Source organism: Dasypus novemcinctus, chromosome 26 (assembly GCF_030445035.2).
Source record: "Dasypus novemcinctus isolate mDasNov1 chromosome 26, mDasNov1.1.hap2, whole genome shotgun sequence".
Classification (NCBI taxonomy): Eukaryota; Metazoa; Chordata; class Mammalia; order Cingulata; family Dasypodidae; genus Dasypus; species Dasypus novemcinctus.
In genome coordinates, this window is record NC_080698.1 from 52,571,900 (window position 1) to 52,588,115 (window position 16,216).

At 58.3% G+C, this 16,216-nt stretch overlaps 1 protein-coding gene across 3 annotated transcripts in view; it reads right to left on the minus strand.

The window, feature by feature from the left end:
- SLC6A6 (solute carrier family 6 member 6) overlaps positions 1 to 13,700 on the minus strand; it is a 75,271-nt gene extending 61,571 nt beyond the window's left edge. The window contains exons 1-2 of one of the 3 annotated variants that reach the window (XM_058288335.2): positions 13,487 to 13,700; positions 1,856 to 1,893 (exon numbers count right to left, since the gene is read on the minus strand). The gene's annotated coding sequence lies outside the window, so the exon portion shown is untranslated. The remainder of the gene's footprint in view (positions 1 to 1,855; positions 1,894 to 13,486) is intronic. The other 2 variants (XM_058288336.2, XM_058288337.2) reach the window with 2 other exon arrangements.
- Positions 13,701 to 16,216: the final 2,516 nt, after the last annotated feature.

Consider the following 16,216-nt stretch of genomic DNA (forward strand, 5'->3'; position numbering starts at 1 on the left):
GGAAACCAGTGCCAGACAGTGGGAGCACCTGGGGTTCAGATCCTTCCTGACTATGCGACCTTGGGGGGAAGTTGATTCACCTCTCTCAGCCTCAGTTTCCCCAGCTCTACAATGGAAGTATAGTGCCCACCCCTCACAGGCCTATTGTGAGGACTGCATGAGTGCATAAAGTGCTTAGCGGTGTCTGATACCCAGTAAGTGCTCAATTAGTCCATCCACAAAAAGGAAAAAGCGCACCCACCTCATAAGGTGCTGATGCGGGATAAAATGGCCGCTCCACCTGAGCCTCTTAGCACCAGGCGAGCCCGCAGGTACAGAGGCAGTGAAGGCTGGCACTATCACTGGCCCTTACTGTGGTTATGACGGTGACTGAAGGCTGGAGTGGGGGCCACTTCTGCACGCCCCCGGCAGCTGGTCAGGGAGGCGCTGAAGACGGGGTGGGACGCGCCCGTCTGATTCCCCGGGATCGACCCCTGCACAGGGCCAGGGGACCTGGGGCTGCTCCTGGAGGGCGGCTGGGATGGGGGGCCTGGAGGGCCAGGGGGCGTCCCCGCGAGCCAGGCCATCAAGCCGGGCCTCTACCTTCCCTGCCAAGAATTCTATCCAGGAAGCCAGGGCTTTCAAATCCCAGAGCAGAGCCCACCGGCGAGGCAGGGAATCAGTTAGAGGGTCAGAACTCTCATTTTTGTGGAACAGAACGAAACACCGGGGAGGGCAGACGGGGGTTTATCACGGGGGCAGCTTTGGTTTCGCTTTCAGGCCCTTGCACGGATCCTGTCACAGAGCGCGTTGCTCACTGAACGTCCTGATGCAAGACTTTGGAAGCCCCTAGAGTAATCCACGTGCCCAATCAGGGTGAGCAAGGCACCTGCAGGAAAGTGGCCCCGTCAGGTCCCTGCCCCGCAAACCCCCTTTGAGAGACGCTGCTGTGATCCTGAATAGAAACTAGAAGAAGAAGAAAAAAAGTTGCCGTAGCTATTCAGACAATCAGCAGAATGCCACTCACTGTAGATTAGATAACAGAATTGTGTCAATGTTAAATGTCCTAGGGTTGATAACTGTGCTTGGTTGTATAAGAGAATGGCCTTGTTCTTACGAAATACACACTGAAGGATTGGGGGTGAAGGGGCATCTGTAGCTCACACCCCAATGATTAGGCAGAAAGAATAATACTGTGACTATTTTGATAGCATATATTATATATAGAGAGAGGTAAAGCAAGTGTGGCAAATGTCAGCAATAGGGATAGTCTTAAGGGAAGAATATTCAAAAATTCACTGTAATATTCTTGCAACTTTTCTGAAGGTTTTCAATTTTTTTTTAGTAAAAACTTTTACAAAAATACACGGGTGACAGAAGCCCTGATTCTGGGTCCACCTTGCCTGTGCCAGGAGCCAAGCTCTCCCTTCCGCTTGTGTCTGACCCCTCATCCTCAGAATCAGCCCGGAGAGGACCCCATCGCCGCCCCGGGGGGGCTGCGCTAAACCCTGTCTGGGACAAAGCAGGGGGGACAAAAGGCCTTGCTTCCCACCGTCTGCAAACACAGAACGCAGGCTGAGAAGAGTGCAGAGGACTTGCCCCAGCTCATTCTGTGGCAAAGACAGGATGGAATCCAGGCGAGGACTCCTAAACCAGTGCTCGGTCCTTCCGGCCAGGCCGCCAAGTTGGCACAGGCCGGCCGGGCCCAGGTGGTCAGCCCCGACCACGGGACCCCTACCCGGCGGTGACGTAGGGATGAGGCCTGGGGCTTCGGGGGAGGGAAGGAGGGGGGGAGTCTATCCTCTCCTCCTAGGGCCAGGAGGGGAAACCGAGTCCCTGACACCGAGGCCGCAGGAGAGGTCAGCGTGTCACTCACGTTTTGGAGTCTCCTCAGAAAGGCCTGCTGTTGCGGACCTAGCGCCAAGAGGGGAAGCAAAGGGGAGAAGACAAGAAGATTCGGTTAGAGTCTGACCGTGCACGGGACGCCACATCCTCTTCCCACGTGCAGCCACAAGACGCGACACGTGCTGCGGGGCATGACCTGACTCACGCGCGTGTGCACGCTCACACGCAGAGGCATGCTCGGCGGGACACACACGTGCTCGGAGACACAGCCTCCCGGAGACACTGGGCTGGCACACGTGCGCCTGCCCACACCCCCGTGCACGGACAGCGCCCCCCCCCCGCCCCCGCACCCAGGCCTTTGACCAACGGCCCGCGGTGATCACGGGGACCAGGCGAACCTCGATGGGGGGACGTGGGAGGCCCCGGGAACCCCAGCACCAGGCCGGCGCGGGCACCGCGCAAGCTGGAGCCCACGTGTGCGTGCCGAGCATGGCCACGCCAAGGACACCTGTCTCACGCCGAGCCGCGCGGTCCCCGCGAGCGGCTGACCCGGAGTCCCCTCTGTCTTTTTAAATAGTCCACCTCTTGGGCTGGGGCCTGGGAGTCTGCTTTTCTCACCAGCTCCCCAGGGACACCGCGTTTCTGTCCCCTTCTTCCAGCTCCTGACGGCAGGTGCCCAGTGCAAAAATAAATCCCCAGGCCAGGCGGGGAGGCCAGAGCCCCCGGGTCCTCAAAGCAGACCCCCATGAAGGAAAGCCACGCGTGTGGTTGCAGGGATGACTGTGTCTTTAAACCACGAAGGCGCCGGGTCCCCACCCACCCATCCACCCCCTTGCCCTCCCAGCCCTCTACCCCGGGACTCGTCCACGGCAGGGGAGGCTGTCGGAGGGCTCGGTGCCTCCTTGGCCTCCAGAAGGCTCCGTGCTGGTCTTGCAGGAGGCATGGACACCCCCCGACAGCGCCCCCCCACGGGCGGTGCGCCAGCGCCCGCTCCCGCGGCAGGCCGTGTCCCCGACGCTGCCCTGTGGCCGCCCCGCTGTCAGCACGGCCTGGCTGCCGGGGATCTCCCCTGATTTACATCGGACTTGGCTGCCTTGAAAAGCCTCCTGTGGCTTTTGGACCACAGACAACGTTTCAGTAGAAAGCGGCTCCCCCACCAGCATCCTTTCCAAGGTAGCCCTGGCCCAGAGGGCCTGGCTCAAGCCACGCAGCTGTGTGACCCTGGGCGAGTTACTTGCCCTCTCTGGGGCCTGGGTTTTTTATCTGCAAGGTGACAACAGTGGCGTCTTTCACGAGGATTCAAGAGGATGCTAAGAAGCAAGGGGGCGGGCTCATAAGGCACAGAAGACATCAGTATCTGTTTCATCTCCTTCCCTCCATGCAGGCTCTCCAGCTTCATCTGGGAGTTGGTTAGAAACAGACACTCAGGCCCCACCGTAGACCTGAAGCACTGCAAGGAGCATCCGAACTAGGTTCCCTGCGGATCCTACATTTCTCTGAGTCAGAGGATCTCTGGTATCTGTCATTATTCTTATGGTGGTTGTTCCGGCTTCCCAAGAGGAGATAAGGTGTAAGGAAACAATGCCTGGGGCTGCCAGGCCTGGGGTCCTGACAAGCAGAGGTCAGGGGTCATGAAAGGCTGGGGGAGGCACAAAACATTCCCTGGTGTCTCGCAGCCTCCCAACTGTCCGCCAGCCCCTCTGCGGCTGGGAGAGGGGCAGGGAGCGAGGCTTCAGTTACCCACCATCAGGCTCAAGTCCCGGGCTCGGCCAGGCCCGCCAAGGGAACAAAGCAAAGCGAAAATCCCCGGCCAGCTCTGGGGCTGGGGGCCTCCGGAGGCGCCTGCTGCCTCTGAGGCGAGGGTCCCGGCTTCCGAGCCAGCCCCGCGGAGGTTCCGAGCAGGAGCTGGCGCAGGCCCTGGCCCCGGGGGGGTGAGACCCCCACAGCAGGGGACAGGAGATGCCCTCCGGCCTTCCGCAGGGGTGCCGTGAGCTCCCCGAGGCGCTTCTCGTGGAGGGGGGGTGGCCTGGATTTCACCCCCTTCACCCCCCACCCCATGAGAGCGATGGAGGCTGCGCCGAAAGCAAATCCAAACATTCAGCTCACCCTCAGCATCGGAACAGAACGAGAGGCTGCCTCCCACCGGCTGCGCTGCCGAGCTAGAGCACAGTGGAGAAGCCCCCAGACCATTCTGTGGCCGGGTGCCCCGAGCTCTGCCGAATGAAGGAACAGCAGGCGGGGCTCCACATCTGTCCTAGGGCTGGTCCTTCGGTCACCCGCCTGGCCACTGCCAGGGTCCCCCAGATCAAAGCGGGGTGAGAGCGGACATGGCAGACACCGCCTGAACGACAGGGTGTGCCAGGCAGAGGGCAGAGCCGGCGCAAAGGCCCTGAGGCAGGAGCCCTGGCGTGTTTGAAGAGCAGGGAGGAGGCTGGCGGGGCCGAGGCAGGGTTCTTTCCCTGACGCCCGCTTCACAAACAGAATAACTAACTGAAGGTCAGCAGGGGCGTGTGGCTTGTCCTGAGGGGAGACGGTAATAGGGAAAGGGGCAGGGACAGAGCTCAGGTCTCCTGACTCCCAGGGCTGTGTCCTTTCTAGGGCCACCGCGCCACCTGCCAAGGGGCGCACATGGCAGTAATTACAGGGCCAGGCCATGGCACACCCGAGGACACGGCCCGCGGGCAGGGACCACGCTGGAGAGCTCGTCCCCAGGCTCGTCCCCAGGACCCCAACAGCGGCTGCATGGGAAGGGGGCGCTCAGGGCTGCTACATCTTCATGCCCCGAGAAACCAGATGACCGATGCATATGCCGAAACACCAAAAACAGAAAAACCTTCCCGTTTAAAAAACACTGGCTCCTGTTTATAAACCCCCACGTGGACAACACAAAACACACCTGTGGACCAAAGCAGCCCCTGGAAAGCCATTTTGTAGTGACGGCTACAGTTTCTCAGGTCTGGGACATCATACTTTTAAAACAAGCCCGCCTTCCCCTGGTGAAAAGAGGAAGGCAAGGAAATAAATAAACTCTGCTCAGGATCTGCAGAGAGGGGCTGACGGGTTTGAGCTTTTCTTTTTCCTCTTTCCTTTCTGTTTCTTTTCTTTCCTTTTCTTTTCAGGTCTGTTCTAATTTATGTCTTACAAATGATGGAAGAAACACCGACATTGTTCCCAGAGGAAATGTTTCTTTCTAAAAGCCTGTTGCTATAGCTCTGCTCTGTTCAGAGAGTCCACGGAACTCCACTCCCCAAATCTGGACGCCTCCTTTCGGACTGAGGGCTAAGACATCTCAAAAAGCAAACAGGAGGACAACTGCCTCCTTAAAGGGGACCCCCAGGGCAGAGCCCCACATGGTGACAGCGATGGCGTGCAGTCCCACAACAGACAGAAGAGTCTTCTCTCCTTTACTCAGCAGGGATTCCCCCTAAACATGAAGCTGAGCCAGGCCACCCTTTCCAGATTAGGCAACTGAGGACCAGAGAGGGAAGTGAACTTGCCTAGGTCACACAGCAAGCCAGAGGCCAGGGGCATCCAAACCATGGTGTCCTGATACCTGGAACTGGGCTGTAGATTTGAAAAGGGCTCTTATTATATAATTCATCCTTCATTTGCATATCATTTTTTTATTTAACACCCATCATTCCTGTCACGTATCAACTCCCCAGGGTCTAGAATAGGGCCTAGAACAAACAAATGATGGGTGGATGGGTGAATGGATTGATGGATGAATGATGGATGGATGGTTGGATGAGTGGGTGGATGGATGGATAAGTGTATGAGTGGATGATGGATGGATAGATGGATGGATGGACAGGTGGATGGATGGGTGGATGAGTGGATGATGGATGGATGGATGGATGGATGGACAGGTGGATGGATGGGTGGATGAGTGGATAACAGATGTATGGACAGATGGATGGTTGGATGATGTATGTAGGTTTAAGTATGGATGGATGGATGAGTGTGTGAGTGGATGATGGATGGATGGATGGATGGATGGACAGGTGGATGGATGGGTGGATGAGTGGATGACAGATGGATGGACAGATGGATGGCTGGATGGATGACGTATGGATGGATGGATGGATGGATGGATGGATGGCTGGATGGATGACGTATGGATGGATGGATGGATGGATGGATGGGTGGGTGAATGATGTATGTATGTATGAATGGATGGGTGGGTGGATGGATGGATGGTGAATGGATGGACAGGTGGATGGATGGGTGGATGAGTGGATGACAGATGGATGGATGGATGATGTATGGATGGATGGATGGGTGGATGGGTGGATGGATGGATGGGTGGGTGAATGATATATGTATGTATGTATGGGTGGGTGGATGGTGGATGGATGGATGGATGGATGGATGGATGGTGGATAGGTGGATATAATTTCCAAGCCTGGAATAACCCAGCTATTAAACGTACAGGCTCTCATTTTGGGACAGAGGAAGTCACATGCTCTTCATTTGTGTGCTAAGCACCTACTGCATGCCAGGCCCTATGCTGGATGCTGGAACATCATTTCTTCCTCTCGCATTGTCCAAAATCAAAGTGGATGGATATAAAGTAAGACCACGAAGCTCTAAGCTCGGGTGAGAGAAAGGGGAATGGGGGCTCAGAACGGGGAGACAGCAGGTTCATGTGAATCCAGGTAATCTTTGAGGCTTTGATGTGCCAGGCAGTGGTAAAGTGCTCAGGGGAAGGTTCAAGGAGCAGGTGGCGCTGAGATGGCCTTTAAAGAGCTGGGAATGAGAGAACGAAAGGAGGCCTTTGCAGGCTGAAGGAACGGCGTGGACAGGACCGAGGGAGCCTGGGAGGAGAAACCAGATACACACCAAGGGGAGAGGAAAGAAGCCGTGGCAGGAGGACGTAAACGCTGGCCAGGAGCCAGATCATAAAGGGCCTCGAACGCCAGGCTAAGGGGTTATGACTTTATTTCACAAAGCACTAGGGAGCCATAGAAGGTTTTTGAGCAGGAGAGTGGCCTGCTCAGAGCTGTGACCTCAGAGTTCCCACGAGGGGGTCGAGCAGTCCTTCTCTCCAGGTGCAGACTTGAATGTGGGGCCAAGAGAGCAGGGCTCTCGGGACTGCCCCCTTCTGGGCCCTTCACTGCACCCCCAAACCCGACCAAGCCCACTGGCCTCCTTGCTTTAAGGACCTTTCCTAGGAAGGGGGATAAGGGAACGTGGCTTGGGTCATTTAGTACTTTTGTTGTGCTCAAAAAAAGGCCTTGGAAAAGGCGGGACGCTCAGAAGGGGCCAGCACCAGGGAGCAGCGCTGCGGTCAAACCCCTGCACTTAATGGGGCGGCCGAGGCTCAGAGGGGGCCAGGGAGGGCCCAGGAGCTGAGCTCTCCTGCCTCCCATTTATGGGCGGAGGGCCCTGGCGGGCAGGCAGCCTTTGTCCTTGGGGCCAACAGCCCTCACCCCACCACGGCCACGGCTATTCCACAGCATGGCCGGAGCTGCCCACCACCCAGGCTCCACGCGCCTGGCTGAGCAGGCCGCCCTGCTTTCCAGGAATGCCCAACCCAGATTCTAGGGATGGCCTGGGAACAGCCAAGCCCTAAGGGAGCGCTCCAATTGCTACAGCTTTGCCTTCTCACCCTGTTCCCCACGCACGGTGATAAAATCAAGGTTTGAGAGCAGTGAAAGGGAATTTGAGGCAGAGGCAAAAACACTGTCTTAAATTCACCACTGGGAAAGGGGAGCTTTACATAATCCCCGAGGCAGTAGTGGGGTGAACTGGGCAAGAACAACTCGTGGATGGCTTCTGTGGCTCTGCTTTATTCTCCGTTTCTCTAGACCCTCCAGTACCCAAATTCCCAAATTCCACCGCCACTGGGCAGCTCTCCCTGACCTTCCACTGCGTTCTCAGCCTGGATCATCTGCTGGCCCTTGGCATAAACCCCTGGGATTGTTGATTAACCTCCTCCAGATACAGATCTTCTCCTCTCCCTATTGCCAGAGAAAACTGAGAGCTACTTTCCCCCAGGGGCCATTTTAATGTATCCCTGCCCTCCAAGCCTTGTGCCCGTGCTCAACACACAGTAGGGGATCAAGAAACATTTGTAGCAGAAGCAAGGATGAGCTGCAGCATCAGGTGGACTCCGGTTCGAATTCTCTGCCCTAGTTGTGTGGGCTGTGGCCGGCTGCTCCCTGAGCCCTAATGCACTCACTTATAAAATGGAGGTAACAACCCTACCTCACACGGCAGGTGCAGGGATGAAATGCAGGAAGGGAGAGATACACCATAGCAGATGCTCAAACACTGGCTCCATCCCTTCTCAGAACCCTGGGTTCAGGCCGTTCCTCTGCCCACCTTCAAGGCAGGTTCAAAGTCACCGGGAGGGAGTGTTTCCTTCACTGAGCTGGCAGTACTCCGGGGTGATTAAGACAAACCAGGCTAGCTCAGTGGTTCCTAAACGCAGATGCTCAGATAGGCTGGGTAGATCTGTATGTTCTGACACACGGCAGGTTCACAATAGTCTGCTGTGGTTTGAATAGAACAAGTGACATAACCAAGAATAGTGCAATGTCAGTTTAGTTAAAAACAAAAACAGAACTACAGCTAGCTTGTGGAACAGATCCAAAACAACCCGAGTCAAAGAGGAAATCAAAATAAAGAGGAAATGAAAACTGATCTAGATAGTAATAAAAGAAAAAGAGGAGTGTACTTCCATACTGAAACCTGAGGGACACAGTTAAAGCTGTAAGCAGAGGAAAATGTATAGCTTTAAAGGTCTTTATGATTATGATGATAATGATGATAGATATGAGAAAGATTAGATATACACAGACAGACAAATATAGTCATGGACAAACTGAAGACTAGATTATTTGTTTTTGTTTTTTTTACCTGAAAGGATATATGTGCTGAATGGGGAAAGGGGCTTTGGCAGGTCAGGAGAGGGCTTCACTTTTTCATTTAGACAGTTTTATATTGCCTGAGATGTATTATTTTTATAATTGAAAAATACATATTTGGCAGTTTCTTATAAAGTTAAATACACATCTACCCCATGACCCAGCAGCTCCACAAACAAACAAACTTGTACAAGCATGTTTGTAAAAAGCTTTATGCATTCTAGCCCCAAACTGGAAACAACCCAAATGTCCACCAACAGGAAAATGGGTGAACAGATGTGGTATATTCATACAAGGAATACTACTCAGCAATAAAAAGGGACTATCGATATTCTCAGCAGCGAGAACTGCTCATAAAAATGTGAGGCAGAGGGAGAGGAGCCAGACGCAGGACAGCATGCCCGACAATCCCACCATACCGAGTTCCAGGCTTGGCAAAACTACCGTGTGGTGATAAAGGCAGAGAGCGGTTGTCTCTGGAAGTGGAGGGGCGCAAGACTGGCTGGGGTGCTGGAATTAGAAAGTTGTATAGTTTACCGACACTTAAGCTTGTCAAAATTCAGCCAACTGTAAGGGAATCACTGCATTTCACCGCATGTGAATTAGATCTCCACTAAAAATTTTTTTTTTAATTTTGTAAAGCACATGAGAAACTTTAGAAGATACAAATTACCGGGATGTCTAGTGCCCAGAAACCTGGACTTGTTACAGTAAAAGCAACCCACCCCTAGGTAATTTTGATGCCTGACCAGGGCGGTGGACCACCATGGCTGACCATCTAACACAGCCCCCAACTCTGCCAGTGCCCCCTCCCCTCCCCACCTGCCCCTTTTCACGTTTCGGGTGGTGGGCGTATGTTGTTTTTCACAAGAGAGTTGGTAGGCCAAACCACACACCTGACAGCCTCTCTCTATGCCCCCCAGCCTCCACCCTTAGCACCCGCCTCGGCTCAGGTTTCCAGAGGAAGCACCTAACCCAGAGAGGTGGGAAGGGAAACCAGCCAGAGATAACTCACCCTAAAGGCGCTGAGCTGCGCGCTCCTGGCGAGGCCAAGGCCAGAGAATTAATGGCCTATGCATTACACCTGCTAACAGCATGTCCAGGCCGTCACCCTGTACTTACAGAAAAGAGCTCAGGGCAAGACTCACCGGCATGGAAAATGCTTCATGCCCTGCCCAGCAGGGGCCCAGCCACCCTCTGTGTCCTGAGCTCCTTCCGTCGGGGGCTCTCTTGGCCTGCAGGTGTGTCTGGCTTCCCCACGACTGTCCCCAAGCGCAGTCTGATCCTATTGCAAATCCCTGCCGCCCTCAGAATAAAGCCCAAGCCCATTTACCCAGCATTCAAGGCTCCTGGCCATCTGGTTCCTGCAAATTCCAGCCCCGGTGGGACCCTGGGGACCTGTTCTAGAAACGGGTTTGGCTATTTTGTGCCCGAGCCTTTGCACCTGCAAGGCCCCCTGCCTGGAAGGCCAGTCCATCCCGTCTTTGCACCCACAGAAAATGACAACTCTGATGTCACCTCTCCGAGCAGAGTTTCCTGCTACCACCCTGCCGTCGGGGCACATTCAGTTACCCCTTGATTCTTTCCATAGCACCCCGTGGACAGCTGCCACACTGCCCTATCTCTCTTGGAGCTGTGAGAGCGATATCCTCGAAAGCCAACATTCTACCCAGAATCCAGTGCCTGGCCAGGACTGACCTTAGCCAGGGTTTATGAACCGACTACACGGGACACGTTAAAAGAGAGCTCTCGTCCTCGCTTGCAGGCAGCTCTGTGCATTTCTACATCCACGGCTCCACCCCAGAGCCCGTAAATCCCAACACACGCTCTGGCCAAGACAAGCTGGCAAAGGCGGAGGAGCGACACGCAGCCCCAAAGAATCGGACTCTTGCTTCTGACCTTCACAGGGCTGATCAGCCCGCGCCTGCTGGGGGCGACCCCGGGGCTCCAGGCCAGCCCCTACTTCCCAGCCCCCCTTGCCACGGCTGCGCCGCGATCCCAACGGTCCTGGTGATTTATTTCTCGGCTCTCTGCTATAGAGAGGAATGTGTTCGGTGACCCGCCAGCATCGCCTCATTCCGGGACCTTCGTAAAGAGTTTCAGAGAAGTACAGCTCCCACATCCTTTGACAGACAGACAGGTAGACAAGTTGGGGTTAAAAAAATAAGGTCGCCAGAACCCCAACTACGTGTTGGTTGGGCGGGGGGGACAGGTGCTGAAGCCTGCGAGGTTAGGGCGGGAGGCTGGAGGGGTGTGCCAGGGCAGACGCAGCGCTCCTGGAGAAGACACAGCAGGGAGAACCAAGGCGAGGGTTAGGGTGCAAGAGCCAACGGGCTCCACGGGCTCGACCTCCAGCCCTGAGGACAGCAGCCCCTTTGCTCCTTGTTTTCCCCAGACCCTGGCCCAATCCCAAGTCCCACCAGTGACCGAAGTCCCATGGAGCCAAAACTCAGCCGATCGACGGAAAGCCTTTCGAGGCCCAATCTTGCTACTGTACGATCAAGGTCAAGTGCCCTCAGTGGCTCTCAGTTTGCCCATCTGTAAAATGGGCACTAGCCACCAGGACGTCCAGACTTTACAAAGCAGGTGCAACCCAGTCACCGCTGGGTGATGGAGGTGTGGGACGTGGGGCAAGGGGGTGGCCTGCGGTGCTGCCACGGACCCACACAAGGGTAGCCCCGAAGGACAGAGGCGCCCAGCGCACCTGGGCCCTTGCCACCCAGGTCCTCGTGACGCCTTCTAATCAGCAGCTCGGGGGCCAAGCCCAGCCTCGCAGCTTACCGCCGGCTTATGCGGCCTCATCTCCCTCATTCCCCTCAAGGACGCACGAGCTGGCCGCTGGTGTCCTCGCAGACCAGAGATGAAAGCCGGAGCCCGGAGGACGCTGCCAAGGTCACCGGCCAACTGAGGCAGAGGGACACAAGTCGACAAGCTCCTGCCTTGCGGGCCCTGCGTACCCCACAACCAGAGTCTGCCCTGCCCATTTGGCAGAGGGGGAAACTGAGGCCAAGAAGTGGTTGCCCAAGGTTAGCCGGCAGCTGAGCCCGGCCTAAGCCTTCCAAAATCACCCGGCCAATCCCACCGTCCGGTAGGTTCTCACTCAGGGCTCGCAATTCCTCCCTCTCTCCCCACCAGCACCCTCTCCATGAAATCCCTCCCTCCCCTCCACCCCCACCCCTTCGTGCCCACCCCCACCCCTGGATCACCCGCTCCACGGTGGAAGGAGGCAGGCGGTTGCTAAGCACTCACCGCTCTCTGGCTCTCATAAAAATAAACTCCTTCTGGCTGGGAGGCTCTGGGCGAGATCCCCTCCCTTCCAGCCAACAAAAAAAAAAAAACTAAAAAGAAATTTAAAAAAGATCTTCTCCGTGACATTTATTTGAACATCAGCAGTGCCAAAGCGGGGGCCAATTTCCCAAAGTCCACACGGATCACGCACCACTAAACCTCGGTCCGCAGACCCCTCTTCAAGCCTCTGGGCGGCTACTGGCCGATTTATTTCCCCGGGCCGGGCGATGGGGGCCGGGCTGCCTCCCAAGCCTTTGGGGCTGGTCCTGGGGGGAGGCCGGGGTCTGGCAAGGGCCGGGTGGTGACCAAAATAGCCAGGCGGGTGGCTCTGCCCAGCACCCGCCTCCCTCCGCGTGCCCAGGAAGGCCACACGCATGCCTCCCTCCCCCTCCCCTAATCCAGGCTGAAGTCTGGATTTGGGGATGTGCCCACCCCCCACCCGGGCGGCAAGGGGAGCTCCCTGGAAGTCACTGGCAATGGCTTCCCGGGTGGAAGGGGGAACAGAACCTCCCAGCCAAAAGGGGAACCCGCAGAGGGAAGGAGGACAAGTCTGCAGGAGGCTGTGTCCCGCTGGCTCTGCCCACCTGCCCCCCGGGGGGCGCATCCTCCAAGCCTCGGGTCCCTCCGAACCTGGGTCCCAAAGCACGGGACTGCTGGCAGCTGGCACTGCCACCTGCACGCCACACATCGTTGGAGAGATGCTGCCCTGTCAGTTCTCCCACTTGATGCCAGTTGTGCCCTGGAGAACCAGCTCTGACCCTCAGCCTTCCCGGCACCAGGGGACACTCCCTCGGGTACAGCCACAGCCAGGGACCCGGAGACACAGCCATACTCAGGGACACCCCATCACACACAGGTTCACACAGACCCACACCGCGACACACAAGTGCACACATCCGAAGCCGCCTCTGAGCTACACTCAGGTATCGCGAATCGCGTGGGACACACCTGGACACAGGGACATAGTTCCGGGCAAAGAGCACACATACACTGGAACGCAGGAGCGCACAATGCTGGGACATGGAGAGACAGCCACACTCACACACACACAGGGACGCCGACACACACACACCTGCCGCCTGCCCTGCAAGCCCGAGCCCTGGAAGCCCGGGAAACAATACCAGCTCCGCCAGCGGGACGGAGCCCGCGACCCTCCGTCCCTCCCCGGGTGGTGAGAGGGGAGACGGAACGGGGGGGCGTGCGGCAGGCAGGAGACCTGCACTGGCTGCAAGGCAGGAGGCTCGCGGCGCGGGGACGGGGAGGCGGCTCTGCACCGCCGGGCTGCGCTGCCCCGCGCGCCCGGCTCCCCGCGCCCCGGCTCCCCGCGCCCCGGCCCCGCGCCCCGGTAGGGCTCCCTCTCTCTCTCCGGGTACCCGGCGCGGCCGCGGAGCTGCCCGCGCTGCGCTCCGCCGCGCTCGGTCCCCGTGGCCGGGGGCTGCCCGCGCGCTGGAGCTCCGGCCCGCGGCGTCCGCGCTCCCGGTCGGCTCGGCCTCGGGGCTCACCGTTCTCCGGGCCGGGCGCTGGGAAAGGATCCGGGCTGTGGCCGCTGGCCGAAGCTCGGGGCTGGCGGCGGCGCGGAGGAAGCGGTAATTTATAAGCGGCTTCTTCCTGACCTCCCGTATCTGTTGTCTGAGCAGGCGGCTCTCAGCATCACCCATCCTGCTGGGTGGAAAAATACCAGCTCGGCCGGGCCGGGGGCGGGGCGGGGGCCGGGGCGGGGCCGGGGGCGGGCCCGGGCGCCCCGCCCCGCCCCCCAGCTCGGACTCACACACATACATACACACACACTACACACACGCCGACGCACACTCACATGCACGCACGCGCGCACTGGCTCGGACACACAAAGAGCCCGGGCACGCCGAGCGCGCGCGCACACCCTCAGCCCTCGCGGCGACTGCTCCCGCGTTCGCGCGCCTGGCTGGGCAGGGAAACCTCCTCTCCCCACACCCCCACCCAAAGCCTGGGGCGTAGGGGACCGTAGACCGTCTTCAGCCTCCAGGAAAGAGATAGAGCCCTCACCGCGACCCCGGCTCCCCACCTCGTCCCTAAGGCCAGCAGCCAACCCCCACCACGTGCGATCCACCTGGCTCAAGGGCGGGAACTGGGGGCTCCCTGAATTGCCAGGTCCCCACCCAACAGGGCGCGCACTCCACTCTGTCCTCTTGGGCGGGTGGCCCAGGCTCTCTGAGCCTTGGAATCTTCTTTGGGGGGAGGGTAGGGAGGGTAGGGGGGGTGGGTAAAACAAGCACAAGTAGCCCTTCCTCCTTGCCTTCCCCCACCTGAGGGTGAAGTGAGATGTGGCGTGAATCCAGGTGAAGCCTCCGGGGATCCTGGCTTTAATGGGTCCCAGCTGTGTGGCCTTGGGTACTATGATCAAGTCTCTGCGCCTCGGTTTCCTCCTCTGTAAAATGGAGATAAAAAGAGTCGAACGTCTCTCTTCCAGTTGCAGCGAGGATTCAAAAGCAGAGTTTTGGGCTGGGCACCCGCACCTAGAGAGTGCCGAGCCGGTGTGGGGGATATGACTGTTTTTAAATGAAGGTGGAGGGTGTGCCATTCTTTGTCCTTATTTAAATGAGCAGGTCCTCGGAGACCGTTTGCCACACAGGCCCCGACTGAGCAGGAGGGGGGCGACTTGGGACTCAAAAGCTGCCGCTCTGGGGCTCCCGTCTCCCTCTCTTTTCCCTTCCTCCCTGCACCTGAGAGGCTGTGCTGGGAACGTGTGGATCCTTCCTCTTACAGAGAATACTCAGCGGCCCACAGAGAGCCACCGCCCCCGGCCCGGCTCTCTGGAGACGCGTTAAAGCCCTCCTCGGCTCGGCCCTGGGGCTGGTCAGGGATGAGGAGGGCCAGGGTTCCAGCAGGGATTCGTCCACCCCTGGCTTCTTCACGGAGGTCCCCTTGCCAACTGGTGCCCGTTGGACCTTCCGGTAGTTTCCCTGCCACCAGCCCCAGCCCAGCCAGATGTGGGCCACTCGGGCGTGTGTCCTCCCTTGCGTTCCTCGGGTACCATCCGTGCCCTTCTCCGCTGGCCCCGGGAGCTCCTTCCTGCAATCCCTTTCTGGGTACTTTGGCTCTCTCTTTAGAGTTCAGGGTCATTGTGCCCATTTTATAGATGGGGAGACTGAAGCAAGAGGAGAGAAGCGATGGAGCGCCCTCAGGTCTCCGCATCTCCTAAGGGGGCTGAGTTTCCTCCGAGAGCGGAAGGGTCAGATGCCAAGTGAAAACGCCCCAAACGCCCTGTGCCCGGGGCGTTTTGTAGCCTGAAGGTCTGAACCAAATGCCTCTGTCCCAGCTTGAGGAAGTGACTCTGGAGTTGAGGTTTGCACCAAGGGGAGGCTTTGGCTAAGGCGAGAGGGGTTGAGGGGGAAGGGAAGGGGGAAGCAGGTTCCAGGCAGAGGAAACGGCTTGTGCAGAGGCGGGGGCGGCCTTCAGCCGAGGCGGGGTGACTGAGCCGCGGGGTGACTGAGCCACGGGCTGGGGAGCGAGCGAGCCGTGAAGGCCGGGGAAGGAGTGCAGGGGAGGGGAGAGAGGGGCTGCAATTTGGGGAGGCCTTAGGAGGGTCTGGCCTTCAGGGAGGCCAGCAAGAGTGGAGGCCTGGGGCGGGGCCGTCGTTCTGCCAGGCTGGGTGGGCCGTGCCCCTGCAGCTCGGGCCGGGGTCAGGGGAATCAGGGCCTCTCCGGAGGGACCTTGAATCCTGGGCTGCGGAAGTCAGCTGGCTCGGGGCTAGGCGCGGAGCCAGCCCAAGCCGGTGGTGAGCCCGGAGGAGCTAGGGCCCCCCCGCCATCTGTCTGTCCAGATCTGGTGATGGGGGACTCACAGCTTCATGGAGAAGGGCGAGTCCTCTGAGCCATGGGGACTGCTCCCTCCTCCACCTGCTCTGCCCATCCCGCATCCACCCCCGCCCCGGCCAAACCCCCCCCCCCCCGCACTTGCCTGGACCACTGCCCTCGCCTGCCCGTCTTGCAAGAGCCCCTTGGCAGCTCTTGAGCACTGCGTCCTGAGCACCTACACTCGGGAGAATAAGTGAAGGAAGGAGTGGGAGCCTGGGCAGAGGAGAGGGCAGGCTTCAGCGACCAGCACAGTGCGAAGCCCCCAGAGGGGAGGTGCCTGCGGGGCGCATTGAGCCGACCGGGCCCCGCCGGCCGGGAAAGGCCTGTGCCTCTCAGGGCGCATCTGTCCTCGCAGCCAAGCTCGGCCGAGCACTCGAGAGGTGACAAGTGGCCAGAAGA